A 16,488-nucleotide genomic window follows, 5' to 3' on the forward strand; every position below is an offset into this window, starting at 1 on the left:
AATCACAAGACTTTTAAGAAGGGTGTATTTTGTTTTTATTTTTTTACTTGCTATAGGCTCTGAGATGGAAGGTGGAAAGGAGGTTATTGTCTTAAAGCCCCTCAAACAAGGAGGCCTGGGGTTCACCGTAGGGTTTTCTCCTTTTCTGCTGGCAACCCCGGAAAACTGAGGTAGGAAGTCAAGTTGTGGGTTCCCCCCATTTAGGGAACTGGTCTGTGGAATGCTGGGCATAGGAGGGCAGAAAAAAGAGGTCCCAGAGACAGTGTGTCCCACGATCAGAAACCTCAGAGCTCTGTTTTTGAATAAATCTTTACCCAGGAAACTCTAACCAAACTGTCATTGAAGTAGGAGGTCCCTCCGATGTTATCCTGTCCCGGCTCTGCAGACTCAGCCACCCACAGGGCCCTGGGAGGGAAGGGTCAGGCCCACGGCGGGGACTGCAGTGAACTGGGGCACACTGGCCCTATCCAAGGGTGCCACCTCCAGATGGCAGTGACCATGGAGGAACAGAGCCCCAGGTGGCTGGACCTTCTAGTGGGAAACCTCCCAATTTTACATCTTGTGAGGGTCAAACAAGACATGCTGGGGGCCAGGTACGATTCCTGGGGCAATTTCTGAAGTCCATCCCCCTCACTTGTAAAGATGGGGAAACTGAGGCCCAAGGAGGTAGAGTGAATTGTCCAAAGTGCCCCAAAGTCAGTATAAGAAATCCGACTTCATCCTTCTCCACCTCCTTTCACTGGCCTTCTCTTCTAGGGCAGATCTGAAATGGCTTCTCTTAGGGTCACAGAGGTCAGCCTCAGATTATTCATGTACAGAGGGAGCTGGATGGGGCCACAGGGCTTCTGGGGGTGCAGTCAAACCCTGTCCTCCCCATCAGAAAATGAGACCTCCTCTCTGGCCCCAGCAAAGAGTCTGGGGCATCTTTTTCTTTAAAAATTGTGATAGGGCTTCCTTGGTGGTGCAGTGGTTTAGAGTCCGCCTGCCGATGCAGGGGACGCGGGTTCGTGCCCCGGTCCGGGAGGATCCCACGTGCCGCGGAGTGGCTGGGCCCGTGGGCCATGGCCGCTGAGCCTGCGCGTCCGGAGCCTGTGCTCCGCAACGGGAGAGGCCACAGCAGTGAGAGGCCCGCGTACCGCAAAAAAAAAAAAAAAAAAAAAAAAAAAAATTGTGATAAAATACACCTAACAGAAAAGTTGTCAGCTTAGCCATTTTTAAGAGTATAGTTCAGTGGTATTAAGTCTATTCGTATTGTTGTGCAGCCATCACCACCATCCATCTCCAGAACTCTTGTCACCTGGCAAAACTGGAACTCCGTACACATTAAATAATAACTCCCCATTCCCTGGCAGTCCAACAGTTAGGACTCCAAGCTCTCACTGCCAAGGGCCCAGGTTCGATCCCTGGCTGGGGAACTAAAAATCCCACAAGCCGCGCAGTTCAGCCTCCCCCTCAGAGGAAACCTCCCCAGCCCCCTCTCTCCCCAGCCCCTGACAACCGCTGTCAAACTTCCCATCTATATGAGTCTGGCTATCTAGGTACCTCACAGAAGTGGAATCATACAATGTTTGCCCTTTTGTGACTGGCTCGTTTCACTTAGCATCGTTTCCTCAAGGTTCATTCATGTTGTAGCCTGTGTCAGAATTCCCTTCCTGCTTAAGGCTGGAGGATATTCTGCGGTATGTAGATGTCACATTTTGCTTATCCATTATCCATCGATGGACACTTAGGTTGCCTTCACCTTTTGGCAATTGTGAATAATGCTGCTATGAACATGGGTGTGCAAATACCTGTTTGAGTTGCTGCTTTCAGTTCTTTGGGGTATATGCCCAGAAGAGGAATTGCTGGATATATCGTAATTCAATTTTTAATTTTTTGAGGACCTGCCGTACTGTTTTCCAGTGGCTGCATCATTGTACGTTCCTACCAGCGATGCATAACGGTTCCAATTTCTCCACATCCTTGCCAATACTTTTTTTTTTTTTTTTAGTAGCAGCCATCCTAATGGGTGTGAGGTGAGGCAGGCATCTCGACTGGTGTCTGGAAGGTCTTCCTGAAGGATGGTTCCAGAGTAGTTGAGTGCAGTCATGCAGGAGGTTCTTCCAAGTGGCATATCATGGGGACAGGGAGGGGGATTAAGCAGAGTCACCGGTCTTGTTTTTGTAGTTGTTTTGACTTAGCTGGCTTTTGAAAAATACATAAAAATCACCACGTTATCTAAGAATCTTTTAATTTCCATCGGACATAGGTGCTTTCATGAATTAAAGCTTCCAAGTATTCAATACGGTGCATAGCATACAGTAAGTGCTCAATAACTCTGAGCTATTATTATTATTATTATTATTATTATTATTATTATTAAGAAGACTTATGGTTGTCAGAGGCAGGGCCTGAGGGTGGGTGGAATGAGTGAAGGGGGTCAAAAGGTACAAATTTCCAGATATAAAATAAATAAGTCCTGGAGATATAACATACAGCATGGTGACTATAGTTTACTATACGGTAGAACATATTTGAAAGATGCTAAGAGGGTAGATCTTAAAAGTTCTCATCACAAGAAAAAAAATTGTATCTGTGTATGGTGATGGATGTTAACTAGATTTATTGTTGTGATCATTTTGCAGTATTTATAAATATAGAATCATTATGTTGTACACCTGAAACTAACATAATGTTATATGTCAATTACAGTTCAATTAAAAAAGAAAAAAGACCTCAACTGCCTACATCAAAGGGAGCTATCACCAAGGAAGAGTTTTGGAGGTCTGATGGTGATTTGGTGGGGGATTAGGACCCCCATCTTCCTCACCAGGGTCCCATAGAAGCTGTCCCTGTGCTTGGTTATTTTTGGCCAGCCTCACTCTGGGATTCCGTCTGCCACCGTCTAACACCAGGAGTGAGGCCAGAGGAGACAGATCTGGCCCGTGGAAGCCTGTCCGCAGGGCAGAGCTGATAAGCCCCTCACATCAGGTCTGGCTCGTGTTCTCTCTGCTTTTCTACCTAGTCTGCAGGCAGATTCACTCCTGAAAGACTTCTTGGCTCTCTCGCTCTCTTTTTCCCTACCCCCAATTCCTGCCGCCGACAGGGAGGAGGGAGAAGTAAATTCATCTGCTGCAAGGCTCCCAGAGGGCATGAACTTGAGAAACCGAGGTGAGGATCTGCCTGTGTGTGAGAAAGGCAGCTGCTGCTGAGTTTGTGGGACATCAGAGCTGGGGGTGGGGGGGCGGGGTAGTTAGAGTCACGTGCCAGGAACACAACCAGGAACTTCCAGGGTCAGCTGAGGAAGTACCAGGACGTGTAGAAGGCCAAAGGGAGTCATGGAAGAGTGAGACTTCGTTCTGAAGGAGATCTGACACGAACCATAGAGCCCTCCACCAGGCAGCCACTGTCCTTAGGACTGAATCCACAGTGGCCTGCAAGGCCCTGCCCCCACGTCTCTGACCTCATCTCTCACTTCCCTCCTACTGGTCTGCTCTGCTCCAGCCACACCGGCCTTTCCTTTCCGTTCCTCCAACACAATGCTTGTTCCAACCACAGGGCCTTTACATGTGCCGTCCCTCAGCCTGGAACTACTTCCTGGCTTTGAATATGGCTGGTTGCTTCTTAAGCTACAGGCACCATTCATACGTCACCTCCCCTGGGGCCCTTCTCTGACCACAATTAGTCCTGTCAGTCCCTTTCTTTGATTTCATCCACACTCTTGGTATTCTCTGAAGTTATCTTGTTCATTATGTTATTTTCTAGGTGGTCTGCTGCCTGCCATTTTCCCTGTTCACCGTGATGCATATGTCCTGGCTGAACAAATAAACTTGCTGTACAGCCTCAGGTGAGCTATTTTGCTACTCCAGGGCTTAGTGTCTTCATCTGTGGAAAGGTGACGAAGAGCCCAGAGTTTTCTCTAACCCTTGCTCAGCGTGGGCTGTGAAGACCTAAGAAGATCAGGGGAACGTTCTGAAAAGCACAAATGAGAAGTGGAGAAGAGCAAAGAAACCAGTCTACAGGAGAAATTACTCATTTAACACATTTAATTTCCTTTGCAAAGTGTTACTCACCCAGTCCAACCTCTCAACAAATAGTCTCACCTCCTTCTTGCCTTGGGGGAAGTAACAATTTCTTAAGGAGATAAGGCTATTGATTTTATTTGCTCCCATCTTCACCTGATAGTGGGATGAGTCAATATTTGTTACATTTTGGAGCCAAGTCCTTAAAACTGGGGCTCTAGCAGCAATATGCTATGTGAACTCAGGCAGGTCTCCCCACTCCCTGGGCCCTACCTTTTCTATACTTTGAGTGAGAGAATGCAAATGTTTGAAACTTGGGCTCTCCCAGTGTGGTCTTTAGGATAATGGCATCGCTAGGAGGGAGGAGAAACGATGCTGTCACAAAGTGCCTCTGGCATAGGCCTTGTAAAGCGTGTCCATTCATAACATTCTGATTAGTTGCCTGGTCTCCCTCTCAAAGCACTTTCCCTCCAATATCTCCTGGCAGCTCCCGGGTGGAGGTGGGGTAGCAGGCTGCTGTCTTCATCCCAGTTTGGCAGAGAAGAAAGTAGGAGAGAAGCAAGGCCTTGCCTGCCTACCCAAACTCATTTCCTACCATTCTCTCCCCTGGCTCTGCCTCAGGGCCTTTGCACATGCTACTCACTCCCTCAACCTGGAATATTCTTTCCCTGGCTACCCTCACTTCATTAGCTCTCTCCTTAAATGTCTCCAAGATGGCTTCCCTGATCATCTTGCTTAAAATAACAGCCCCACCCTCTCACTCTCACCACTCTCCATGCCCTTACTCTGTTTTACTTTTCTTTGCGGCATTTCTTGACACTTAACATTAGATGATCTCTTTACTTGTTTATTGTCTGTCTCCTCCCCCAGAAAGTCAGCTCCATGAGATGGGGATGTTTATCTGTCTTATTTTGTGCCATCTCCCCAGTCCCCAGCAGAGGCCTGGAACAGCCTAAACACTTACTAAATAATTGTTGAATTGAATTAGTTTCCCTGGGGACAAAGAAGTCGAAGTGACCTTGAAAGATAAATTTCATCTGTCCCCAGGCTGGACTTTCTGCCCTGTGTAGATTTCTCTTCTGTGCCAATCTCTCAGCAGAAATCAAGATTCTTGATGCCTTAAAAAAAAGTGGTTTTGGGCTTCCCTGGTGGCGCAGCGGTTGAGAGTCTGCCTGCCGATGCAGGGGACACGGGTTCGTGTCCCGGTCCGGGAGGATCCCACATGCCGCAGAGCGGCTGGGCCCGTGAACCGTGGCTGCTGGGCCTGCGCGTCTGGAGCCTGTGCTCCACAACGGGAGAGGCCACATCAGTGAGAGGCCCGCGTACCGCAAAAAAAAAAAAAAAAAAGAAAGTGGTTTTGATCATGACCAAGATCTGCAAACTTTCTTTTGCTAACCCCATCTTGCTTTCTTACAGGGTTGACAGAAACAGGAAAACAGGTAAGATATTTAGGTTACATGTTGTAGACGAATGATATAGACAAACTGCTAAAAAGAGATTTGATTCCTTTTTGCACAGGACTGGGTGTTTTCTATACTTCATTCAATAGTACTGGATAATAATGGGTATGATAATCCTATTAACAATGATGATTTTCAGGAGAGTTTATATCAGGTGAAAGGTCCTGCATGCAGGACTTTCAATACATCACTGAGCTTCCAAATAGCCCTGAAAGGTGGGTATTGCTATGATGATGCTCATTTTACACGTGAGGAAACTGAGACTCTGTAACACGAAGCACAGGGTTAATTTGCCTAAGGTTACACTGCCAGATGCCAACATAAGGGACACCTGAGAAATCCCTTCCAGAAATGAGATTCCCTGTGGCTGAGAGGTTCAGAGTCGGGGCTCTGGAGTCAGACTGCCTGTCTCTGACTCTGGGCTATATGACCTGGGATGAGATAATTAGCTGTGCTGGGCCTCAGTCTCCTCATCTGGAAAGTGGGGACGATGACACTGTTGCCGTTGTCAACAAAGATTCACTGAGTTTAATCTGTGAAATACTTTTTAAAAATAATTAATTATTTATTTTTAGCTGTGTTGGGTCTTCGTTGTTGCGTGCGGGCTTTCTCTAGTTGCAGCGAGCGGGGGCTACTCTTTGTTGCGGTGCACGGGCTCTAGGCGCCACGGGCTTCAGTAGTTGTGGCACACAGGCTCAGTAGTTGTGGTGCTCGGGCTTAGTTCCTCCACGGCATGTGGGATCTTCCTGGACCAGGGCTCGAACCTGTGTCCCCTGCATTGGTAGGCAGATTCTTTACCACTGCGCCACCAGGGAAGTCCCAGTCTGTGAGCTACTTAGGACAGAGATTGGCACACGGTTAACTGTTCAATATTTGTTAGTTTTATTATCATCTCCTTGTACACTTCTTTCTCTGCCATACACACACTCTCTCTCTCTCTCTCTCTCTCTCTCTCTCTCTCTCTCACACACACACACACACACACACACACACACACACACACACACACACACAGTGGGCTTCCTGGAGGAGGAGTTCTGCCAGACAGCCAGGCAACCAGTAGATTTCAGGACCTAAGGTCAAGCTTAGATCTCCTTCCCTGGCAGGAAGTTTCCCACTGAGAGGGGAGTGGCAGCCTCTTGTGGCTTTTTCCATCCTCCCCAGCCACCACTCTCACACCAGTCCCACACACAGGTCATGTGCTGTCCCTAGCCCCGTGTGACTCAGCCTGGCAGCTGGACCAGACGATGGGAGGAGAGTTGGAGATTAGCACTGCCAGGTGTTGCTCTGAGCCTGACTGCAAAGGTCAAGGTATTGGGTTTCCACCTTGCACGGCACCCTGGGAGGTAAGCACGAGACCCCGTGGAGACCAGGCTGGGGCTGCCCGATGCCCTGCTCACCATCAGGGTTCATGTTATAATTAGTCTTTTCATGCGTACGCTTGACCGTTTCTGAAGCGTTTTCCCACCATCTGAGGTCTGTAGGGTGGCCAGTCTTATTTTGATCATCCCCATGAAATGGGGCTTATTGAGGTGGCATGTCTTACTCCATGCCACTCAGGTGGTGGAACTGAGATCCAATGGAGGTTTGCCGCGTTTAAGCCCAGCGTGCTTGGCCAAACCCTGTACAGACTCTCCTCAAAGCTGGATGCAAGTGTGTGTGTGTGTGTGTGTGCGCGTGCACACACATATGTACATGGTGTACCGAGGGGGGAGGTAACCCACCCTGGAACTGCTTTTCTGGTGGTCTAAATTCATGTGTGAGCCTTAGAAGCACATAGTGAGTCTTTTTATTTAGGTGTCGTTATAATTTAAATTTTTATTCGTTTTTTTCAAAAGGTATTATATTCACATAGTTCAAAATTCAAATGGGTACAGGAAGATGTCACCCTCTCTCCCCTGGCATCCATCCACTCTGTTGCCCTCTCCAGAGGTACGCGGTTACCAGTTTCTTCTGCCAGGCTGTTCTGTGCTTCTACAAGTCAATAGGAACATAAATATTCCAACCCAACACTTATATACAAAATGTTGCACATTCCACATAGTGTTCTGCTTCTTGGTTTTTTGTTTGTTTGTTTGTTTGTTTAATAATATGCCCTGGAGATCATTCCATACCATTTCATCAGGGGCTGCCTTGATAGTTTTGAAGGCCATGTAATACTCTCTTATAGGGAGGCACCAGTTTGCCTGGTATCCTGTTGGTGGACATTCAGGTTATTCCCAATAATTGCAATGACAGACTATAGTACATCGAGTCCCCTTGTACCTGCATCACTGGTTATGCGTGCGGGGAGATGCAGAGCCTTGCTGCTCAAAATGTTCCAGGACTAGCAGCTGGGCATCAACTAGGAGCTTTGTTAGAACTGCAGCATCACAGGCCTCACCCCAGACCTGCTGGATCAGATTCTGCATCTTAAAAAGATGCCTGGGGCCTTCCCTGGTGGCGCAGTGGTTGAGAGTCCGCCTGCCGATGCAGGGGACGCGGGTTCGTGCCCCGGTCCGGGAGGATCCCACATGCCGCGGAGCGGCTGGGCCTGTGAGCCATGGCCGCTGAGCCTGCGCGTCCAGAGCCTGTGCTCGGCAGCGGGAGAGGCCACAGCAGTGAGAGGCCCGCGTACCACAAAAAAAAAAAAAAAAAAAAAAAGATGCCTGGGGGATTTGTATGCATATTAAAGTTTAAGAAACCCTGGTCGGGAAGATAGATTCCCAGAAGTGGAATTGCTGGGTCAAGAGATAGGTATATTTATAATTTTGACAGGTACAGACAAATTGACATCAGCAGAGTTTGATTTGACACACAGTCCCACCTGCAATGCATAAGCATTTGGGGAGAATTAAAAAAAAAAAAATCCATATCCAGCATTGCAAACTATGGAGAGTAGGATTCAGTGGGTGTGGGGTGAGCCTGGAGTCTGCACTGTATATACTGTCTGGGTGATTCTGATATCCATCCAGGTTTGGGAAAAACTGGCCTAATTACATTCCTCACCTTTGACCCCAGAGGCTTCTTTAGGGCTGCAGGCATCCTGGCTGTAATGATCCTTTAACTCTCCATCCAGGGATGGCCAACTCAAGCGCCCACAAGGGCTGGATAGATACTACTCGCAACTGAAGTGTGCTGGTTTACAGGAGGTTTGGTTTCTACTGACATCGAAGTAAAAAAAAAATTTAGAAAAAGTACAAACCAAGCAAAACATATTTGGGCTGAAATCGGGCCCTCAGTCCATGAGTCTGTTACCTTTGATGCTCTCACGATGCCCTTTAAAAAATAAAACAAAACTGTTTGGCAAATAGTCTCATTCAGCTTGGCGAGGACTCACGGGTGCTTTCTCTGCAGCGTTGGAGATCTTAGGGATCAAGGCTCCCACTTTACAGATGACAAAAAGGAGCCCAGAGCAGAGAAAGGGTGGTCCTGAGGCCTGCAGAAAAGTTTAACCAGTATTTACTGACTACCAGGCAACGTGCTCAACACTGGGGGATTTCAGCCTGCACGTGCTGGTCCTCGAGGAGGGAAGGGACAAATACAGAGCCAACAAGTCATGGCCAGCGAGTGTGGGCCGTGCAGTGATATGACTTGCTTCCCAGGGCCAAAGTGGGTCCCAGGAACAAGAGAAGTTTTCAGAGAGGAGCTCAGGCTGAGAAAGACGTTGGTGATTTTTGGTTTTTGTTCATCTTACGAAGGGATTTAGACCGGTGTTGGCAACCGTTTCCTGGAAAGGACCAGATAAAATAGTTTAGGCTTTGCAGGCCACACAGTCTCTGCCGTTCTGTTGTTGTTTGTTATAGCGCAAAAGCAGCCGCAGACTACAGGTAAACGGCTGTGCATGGCTGGAGCCAATACGAGTTTATTTATGGGCTCTGAAATGTGAATTTCATGTAATTTTCATGGTTCACGAAATAGTCTTCCTTTTTTTTTTTTTCCCCCAACCATTAAAAAATGTAAAAACCATTCTTAGCTGCACAGAAACAGGCGGTGGGCTGGATTCCACGGGTGGCCGGATTCCGTCGACCCCTGGGTGTTCCCGGCAGTGAAGTTGGCAGGCTCAGGGACAGGGAGGAAAAGATTTAACAGAAAAGTGGGGATCAAAATGCCGGCTCTTGGCACCCCATGCGGTGATCTGTCATCTGCCCAGGGGACAAAAGTGCAGAGCAAAGCAGGCTGGGTGGTGACTGCGGTGAACAAAAGAGCGATGGCTCCTCTCTTTCTAGCCCACTGATGCCAAATTCTTCTGATTTTTTTTGTCCGCGCAGCAAGTGGGATCTTTCTTCTCTGACCAGGGATCAAACCTGCACCCCCTGCATTGGAAGCAAGGAGTCTTAACCACTGGACCGCCAGGGAAGTCCCTCCTCTGATTGTTAAGAGAAGTTGGAAGTGCTCGTATTGCACAAATGTTTTTGGAGTGCTTGCTCTGGGCCAGGATGGTTCCAGGCGCTGGAGAGTCCGTGGAGAACAAAGCAGCCTGAAGACACTGCTTACAAACTAATGGGGGACAGGTGTGAACAAAATAGACTACGTAGCATGTTAGACAGTAGTAAGTGCTATGGAGAAACAATTCAGGGCAGGGGGCAGAAGTGTCAGGGGTATTGCGAACTTTTATGTGGGGTATTGGGGAAACCTCTGAGGTTTGCTTAAAGGCTGGAAAGATTCTCAGAATGGGCTGTGTGGTACCCTTCCCCCAGGAGAAGAGCAGGCCAGGTAGAGAGAGAAGCAAATACAAAGGTCCTAAGGAGGGAGCCTGCCTGTAATGTTCTAGAAACAGTGAGGGACCTGTGTGGCTGGAGCAGAGGAAGTGAGGAGGAGTCAAAGGAGTTGAGAGCAGAGAAGTAATGGGAGCAGACCACGCAGGACTTTGTGGCCACTGTCAGGACTTTAGCTTTCGCTCTGTGTAGGTGGGAGCCATGGAGGGTTCTAAGCAGAGGAGAGAGAGAGGACCAGACTTAGGTCTCTCTGGCTGCCTCTGGAGAATGGACTGGTAGGTGGATGAGAAAGGAGGTGGGGAGAAGTCATCAGACTCTGCATATGTGCATTTTGAAGGTGGAGCTATAGAATTTGCTGACGTTTAGGATGTGGGGTGTGAGACATTTAGATCTTACTGCAAAAACCTCCTAGATGTAATTGATGGCAACCAAGTCAAAATTGAAAATCTCTTGTTCTGGGTCACTAAAGCCTTGCATAGACTGCTAGTTTGCAGCCTTTCTTCTAAACCAGGCCTGCCTTCCATGTTTTAAATCTTTCATTATGATTTTAGCTTTTTCGTGTTCCTGTGTCCTTTTCCAAACGAGATTGGAATCCACCCCTAATTAAGGGCGGGGACTGTGCTCTTTATTTCTTGGTGTCTCATGATGAAATTAGTGAATGTGTGTGTGTGTGGGGGGGTGGGTGAGGCACCTTTTCCCTCCCCATGGTTAATCTGTTCCATAGAAATTTATGGAACATCTAACCACAGCAGGAACTTTCTGAGAGGGTCAGGCCCTGAATATACCAGCCCTGGCGCTGTTTCTCTCAGACCCTGTAGTCACGGCTCTTGAAATAATTTTTTTTCCCTTAAACCTGCTCAGGTCTTCTACACTTAAAAATCAGGACATGTGTTTCTCCTTCCAGATACAGTCCAGGCTGACCAGATTTCTCTGAAGGGCATTGGTGTTCCTGACCAACTCCTTCCCCACCAGCACAGGCCCTGGCCCTGGCCCCCTGAAGCTGGCTTCGGCCCCAACCTCCCTCCCAGAGGTCACTGCTGACTCTCCCCACTGCCTGGCGGTGACAGCTGCTTATAGGTCTTACCTGAACCCACCTCTGGGGCTTTTGTTGCCACTGAACAAACAGCCCTTGCTTCTGGAAACTCCACTGGTTCCTGTAACTCCCTGGATTCCCCCCCCACCCCCACCTTGGACCTCTGCTCCCAGGCCTCTCCTCTCTCCTCTGGAATACACGCCCTGAGTCAGTGGATGGAAAAGCCAATGTCTACAGGCCAGGAAGGTGAAGGAAAAGACCGAAGTGAGCCACAGGTGTTTTTTTAAACACACACACATGTTGGTTGTTAAATAGTAACAGTGGAGGACACTTACTGAATATTTAACAAGTGCCCATCCCAGCTCTAAGTGCTTTATATGCGTGTTGATTCTCATAACAGCCCTTGGAGGTGGCTATGTTTATTATTCCCATTTTTCAGATTGGAAACTGAGGCACAGAGAGGTTGAATAACTTAACTTGTCTGAGGTCATACAGCTTGATGGTGGCAGAGCCATAATTTGAACCCAGGGCATCTGACTCCGGGATGTGGGAACATAATCACCCTCCAGCACGACTCTTATGCTACCTTCTCCCCACCATCCCCAAGTTGCCAAATAAAAGAAATTCTATCCATTTACCATGAATTTCCCCCCATTCCTCAAGTTGACAATGTGTTGATCCTGCCTCTTTGGCCAATTTTACTAAAATTTACACTGCGTAGACCTTCCGAACCCCCTGTTTCCTTCTGGGATACTGTTCTAGATAAATACTGTGCCCAAGGGGGCAAGCCAGGGATGTTCATGGCAGCAGTGCTCCTAACAATGAAAAATCAGAAGCAACCTAAGTGCCCATCCATAGGGGAATGAAAAATAAAATTTGCATATTCCTGTCACAGAATACATGCAGCAGGTTAAGGAAGGAAATAGATTGGTTAAGTGCTGACCTAGAAAGATCTATGACTTATAGAGGGGGAAAAAACGAGTTCCAGAACAATACTTACACTATCCTTGCTTTCCATAGATATTTATGGAGCATCTGCTCTCTGCCTGACACTGTTCAAGGCACTTGGAATACAGCAGTGAACAAAACAAACTCCTTACGTTAGCTGAGGTAACGTCCTATCTAGGGGGAGAGTAGAGGCAGGGAAAAAATTGTATGCTGGGGGTGGTAAACACAAGGAAGAAATATATAATGGAAGATGTTTTCCCATAAAAAGAATCACCACAAAATAATATGATGTGTTTTCTACGGCATGTATTTATGTATAGAAATGCACAGGAAAAGGTCTGCAAGGAAGCACCCCAAACTGCTGACAGTGTTATTCTTGGGGGAGTGGCCGGTGCCTGGTGATTGCCCAAAGGCGCTTTAGCTTTACGGGAGAATATACCCATGTATTCTCTGTGTGATGAAAAATTCATAATAGTAAGCAACTGGAAGCCTCATACTGTGCTGGTGGAAATATAAAATGGTACAACCACTTTGGAAAGCTGTTGGCAATTTCTTTTTATTTTTAAAATTTATTTATTTAATTTATTTTATTTTCGGCTGCGTTGGGTCTTTGTTGCTGCGCGCGGGCTTTCTCTAGTTGCGGCGAGCGGGGGCTACTCTTTGTTGCAGTGCGCGGGCTTCTCATTGTGGTGGCTTCTCTTGTTGCGGAGCACAGGCTCTAGGCGCACAGGCTTCAGTAGTTGTGGTGTGCAGGCTCAGTAGTTGTGGCTCATGGCCTCTAGAGCGCCGGCTCAGTGGTTGTGGCGCACAGGCCTAGTTGATCCGTGGCATATGGGATCTTCCTGGACCAGGGCTTGAACCCATGTTTCCTGCACTGGCAGGTGGATTCTTAACCACCAGGGGCTTCCCTGGTGGCAATTTCTGATAAAAGTTAAGCATGTGACTGAGCAATTCCACTCCTAAGCATTTGCTTAAGAAAAATTAAAACCTATGTCCATATAGATATGTGTCCACCAATGTTTAGAGTGGCTTTATTTTATTCATAATAGCCCCAAAGTGGAGACAACACAAAAGACCATCACAGGGTGGCTAGACCAACATGTTGTACGTCCACACATAAAAACATTACTCAGCAATAAAAAGGAACAAGCTATTGATACATGAACGGATCTAAAAGCATTATACTGAGTGAAAGAAGCCAGGCACTTTGCCTGTTGTATAATGATTCCAATTATACAACAGGCAAAACTAATCTATGGTGATAGAAATCAGAAGGGTGGTTGCCTGTGGAGGTTGTGAGTTGACTGGCAGGGGACCTGAGGGGACTTTCTGGGATGATAGGAATGTTCTAGATCTTGATTGGGGGGTGTACACGGTGTAGGGATTTGTCAAGATTCATTGAATCATTCACTTCAGATCTGTGCGTTGCACTGTAACGAATTTCACCTTAATATTAATAATAGAATAACCACCAAAGCCTGGTGAGGAATACTCTGACGTGTTAAGAATGTTTATTTCTAAATGGTGAAAATATAGGTGATTTTCATTTTCTTCATTTGCTCATCTGGGGTTTTCCAAAGTTCCAGCAAAGCACATAAAATCCTTTAGTGATGCGAAAAAGAGTAAAGGACATGGCCCATACATTTACATAAAAAAAGAACATATGTCTCTTTTGTGCATATTTTATTTGTTTAGTCATTCTGAGGATTTTTTTTTTTTTTTAAGAAGGAAAGAAAGAGGGAGGAGGGCGAGAATAGGGATCCTTTCAGTCCTATTATTTTATTTTCAACAAAAATTAACTGGCGGACTTCCCCGGTGGCGCAGTGGTTAAGAATCTGCCTGCCAATGCAGGGGACACGGGTTCGAGCCCTGATCCGGGAAGCCCCACATGCCACGGAGTAACTAAGCCTGTGTGCCACAACTACTGAAGCCCGTGTACCTAGAGCCTGGGCTCCACAATAAGAGAAGCCATCGCAATGAGAAGCCCACACACAGCAACGAAGAGTAGCCCCTGCTCCCTGCAACTAGAGAAATCCCCTGAGCAGCAACGAAGCAACCAATACAGCCAAAAATAAATAAATTTATATAAAAAAATTAACTGGAAAGCAGCAATATTCAGTGCAGATTACTGTGGAAAACGAAAATAATTCAGGGCAATAGATTCTGCAATCAAGAAGCTTACAGTTGTGCTGAGTCCTCTCTGTCTCTAAAAGAGCAGTTGAAAAAGGCCAGCTCCTCCCTGAAGCCTTCCTTGCTTTCTCCTTCAAACCTGCGCCTCTGCACGACTCATCTTACCTCCACCTTGACCCTGGAGGACAGGGTGCTTTCCTTTTCTCTGAATCCTCGGAGCCTAGCGCTGTGCTCTGCACGAGGTGGGTTCTCTGCTCAGGCTCTGTGCACTTCATTTTTTTTTAGAAAGCCTCAGAGCAGGAGCCAGGCGTGGGTAGGTCCCTAGCTTTTCACACTTTCACCCCACACTGAACCAATCCTGGGCTGAGGAGGAACCGAGAGGTTGACCTTTTATCCCCTCGGGGTTGGGGACAGATATTTAGGGGACTCCCAGACGCTTCGTAGAAACAACTGCCTCGTCTTGAAAGGCCAAACTGGTCACCTCCGCCCTGCTTTCTCCCCCTTTCTGGCTTCCTTGAGATGCCTGGGTGGGTGGAGGCTGTAACCTGCGGCAGACAGCAGTGTCAAGCGCGCGTCTTGCTCTCCTCCGGCCCCCTGGCCTCCCCCCGCCCGGGAGCTCAGGCCCACGGCCGGGCTGGGACAGGGTGTGCTCGAAATCTTTGGCCGGCAAGCAACCGGGCCACTCGGGTGGTTTTCTGCCTCCCGTAACAATAGAAGTTTTGCTGAGGCCCAGGGAGTGTCTACAAAGTGCACTCCTCCGAGTGCGAGGCGCTGCGAGCGGCCCAGCTGGCTTTTTGGCGGCTTTTTATCTTTGGATCCAGGCGAAGCCGTGGAGGAGCAGGGCAAGACCAAGGTCGGAGTCAGTAGTAGCAGCGTTGGGCTGTTCTCAAAAGGGGAGGTGATCATGTGAGATGCACAAGTTGAGGTGCTGCAGGATAACGGGGTTTGGGGTGGAGTGGAGACCTGCATCCATAAAGTGGGCGGGGAGGACACCGGGGGCCAGTGACCTGTCTTCCAGCCCGAGTCCTGTTGAAAGTCCTGCTGGAGAAGGGAATCAGAAGGTACAGACAGGATACTGCGCACTCCCTCAGAAAGTTCTTTCCTTTTTGTCTTGGCATCACATATATATTATAGACATATTTAAAAAAAATTTTTGGCTGCATTTGGGTCTTCATTGCTGCGCGCGGGCTTTCTCTAGTTGTGGCGAGTGGGAGCTACTCTTCATTGTGGTGCGCGGGCTTCTCATTGTGGTGGCTTCTCTTGTTGTGGAGCATGGGCTCTAGGCACGCAGGCTTCAGTAGTTGCGGCGCATGGGCTCAGTAGTCGTGGCACATGGGCTTAGTTGCTCCGAGGCACGTGGGGTCTTCCCGGACCAGGGATCGAACCAGTGTCCCCGGCATTGGCAGGCGGATTCTCAACCACTGTGCCACCAGGGAAGTCCGACATTATATATTTTTAATTTTTTCTTTATTTTTATTTTATTTTTTATTTTGGCTGGCACCGGGCAGCATGCGGGAGCTTATTTCCCTGACCAGGGGTCCAACCCATGTGCCCTGTAGTGGAAGCGTGGAGTACTAACCACTGGACCGCCATGGAATTCCCATATCTTGACGTTATATTCTTGATCCATCCTCTTCTCTTGTCTCCAGTCCTGCCCGCCAAGACCAAGCCAGGAAACCCCCTCTCATCATATACATCATAGCCTCTAGCTAGGCTCCCTGTTTCCTATAGTCCAGGCTCTGATTTACTCACTGTGTGATCCTTGGCAAGTCACTTTACCTCTCTGTGCCTCGGTTTCTTCATCTACAAAATGGCATCATAATCATTCCCATTGTTATGAGGACACAATGAGTTAATATATGGAAATTGCTTAGAACAGTTCCCGGCACGCAGTAGGTATTACAAAAGGGTTGGTTATGGGACTTCCCTGGTGGCGCAGTGGTTAAGACTCCCCGCTCCCAATGCAGGGGGCCCAGGTTCAATTCATGGTCAGGGAACTAGATCCCACATGCATGCTGCAACTAAGAGTTCGCATGCTACAACTAAGACCCAACACAACCAAATAAATAAATATTAAAAAAACAAAAAATAAAAACCCAAAAGGGTTGGTTATGATCATTTTTTATTATTACAGGCTATTCTCCACCCAACAGTGTGACCATTTAAAAACCTGAGTCAGGTCATATCACACCCTTTTTAAAACTCCTGCCCTGGCTGCC

The 16,488-nt window shown here is 47.8% G+C and overlaps 1 long non-coding RNA gene across 1 annotated transcript in view; it reads left to right on the forward strand.

The window, feature by feature from the left end:
- LOC136792498 (uncharacterized) overlaps positions 1-16,488 on the forward strand; it is a 35,263-nt gene that overhangs the window by 12,782 nt on the left and 5,993 nt on the right. The window contains exons 2-3 of the long non-coding RNA XR_010836364.1: positions 2,692-3,150; positions 3,745-3,826. This is a non-coding gene — a long non-coding RNA (uncharacterized lncRNA). The remainder of the gene's footprint in view (positions 1-2,691; positions 3,151-3,744; positions 3,827-16,488) is intronic.

Source organism: Kogia breviceps, chromosome 14 (genome assembly GCF_026419965.1).
Source record: "Kogia breviceps isolate mKogBre1 chromosome 14, mKogBre1 haplotype 1, whole genome shotgun sequence".
NCBI classification, from domain to species: domain Eukaryota; kingdom Metazoa; phylum Chordata; class Mammalia; order Artiodactyla; family Physeteridae; genus Kogia; species Kogia breviceps.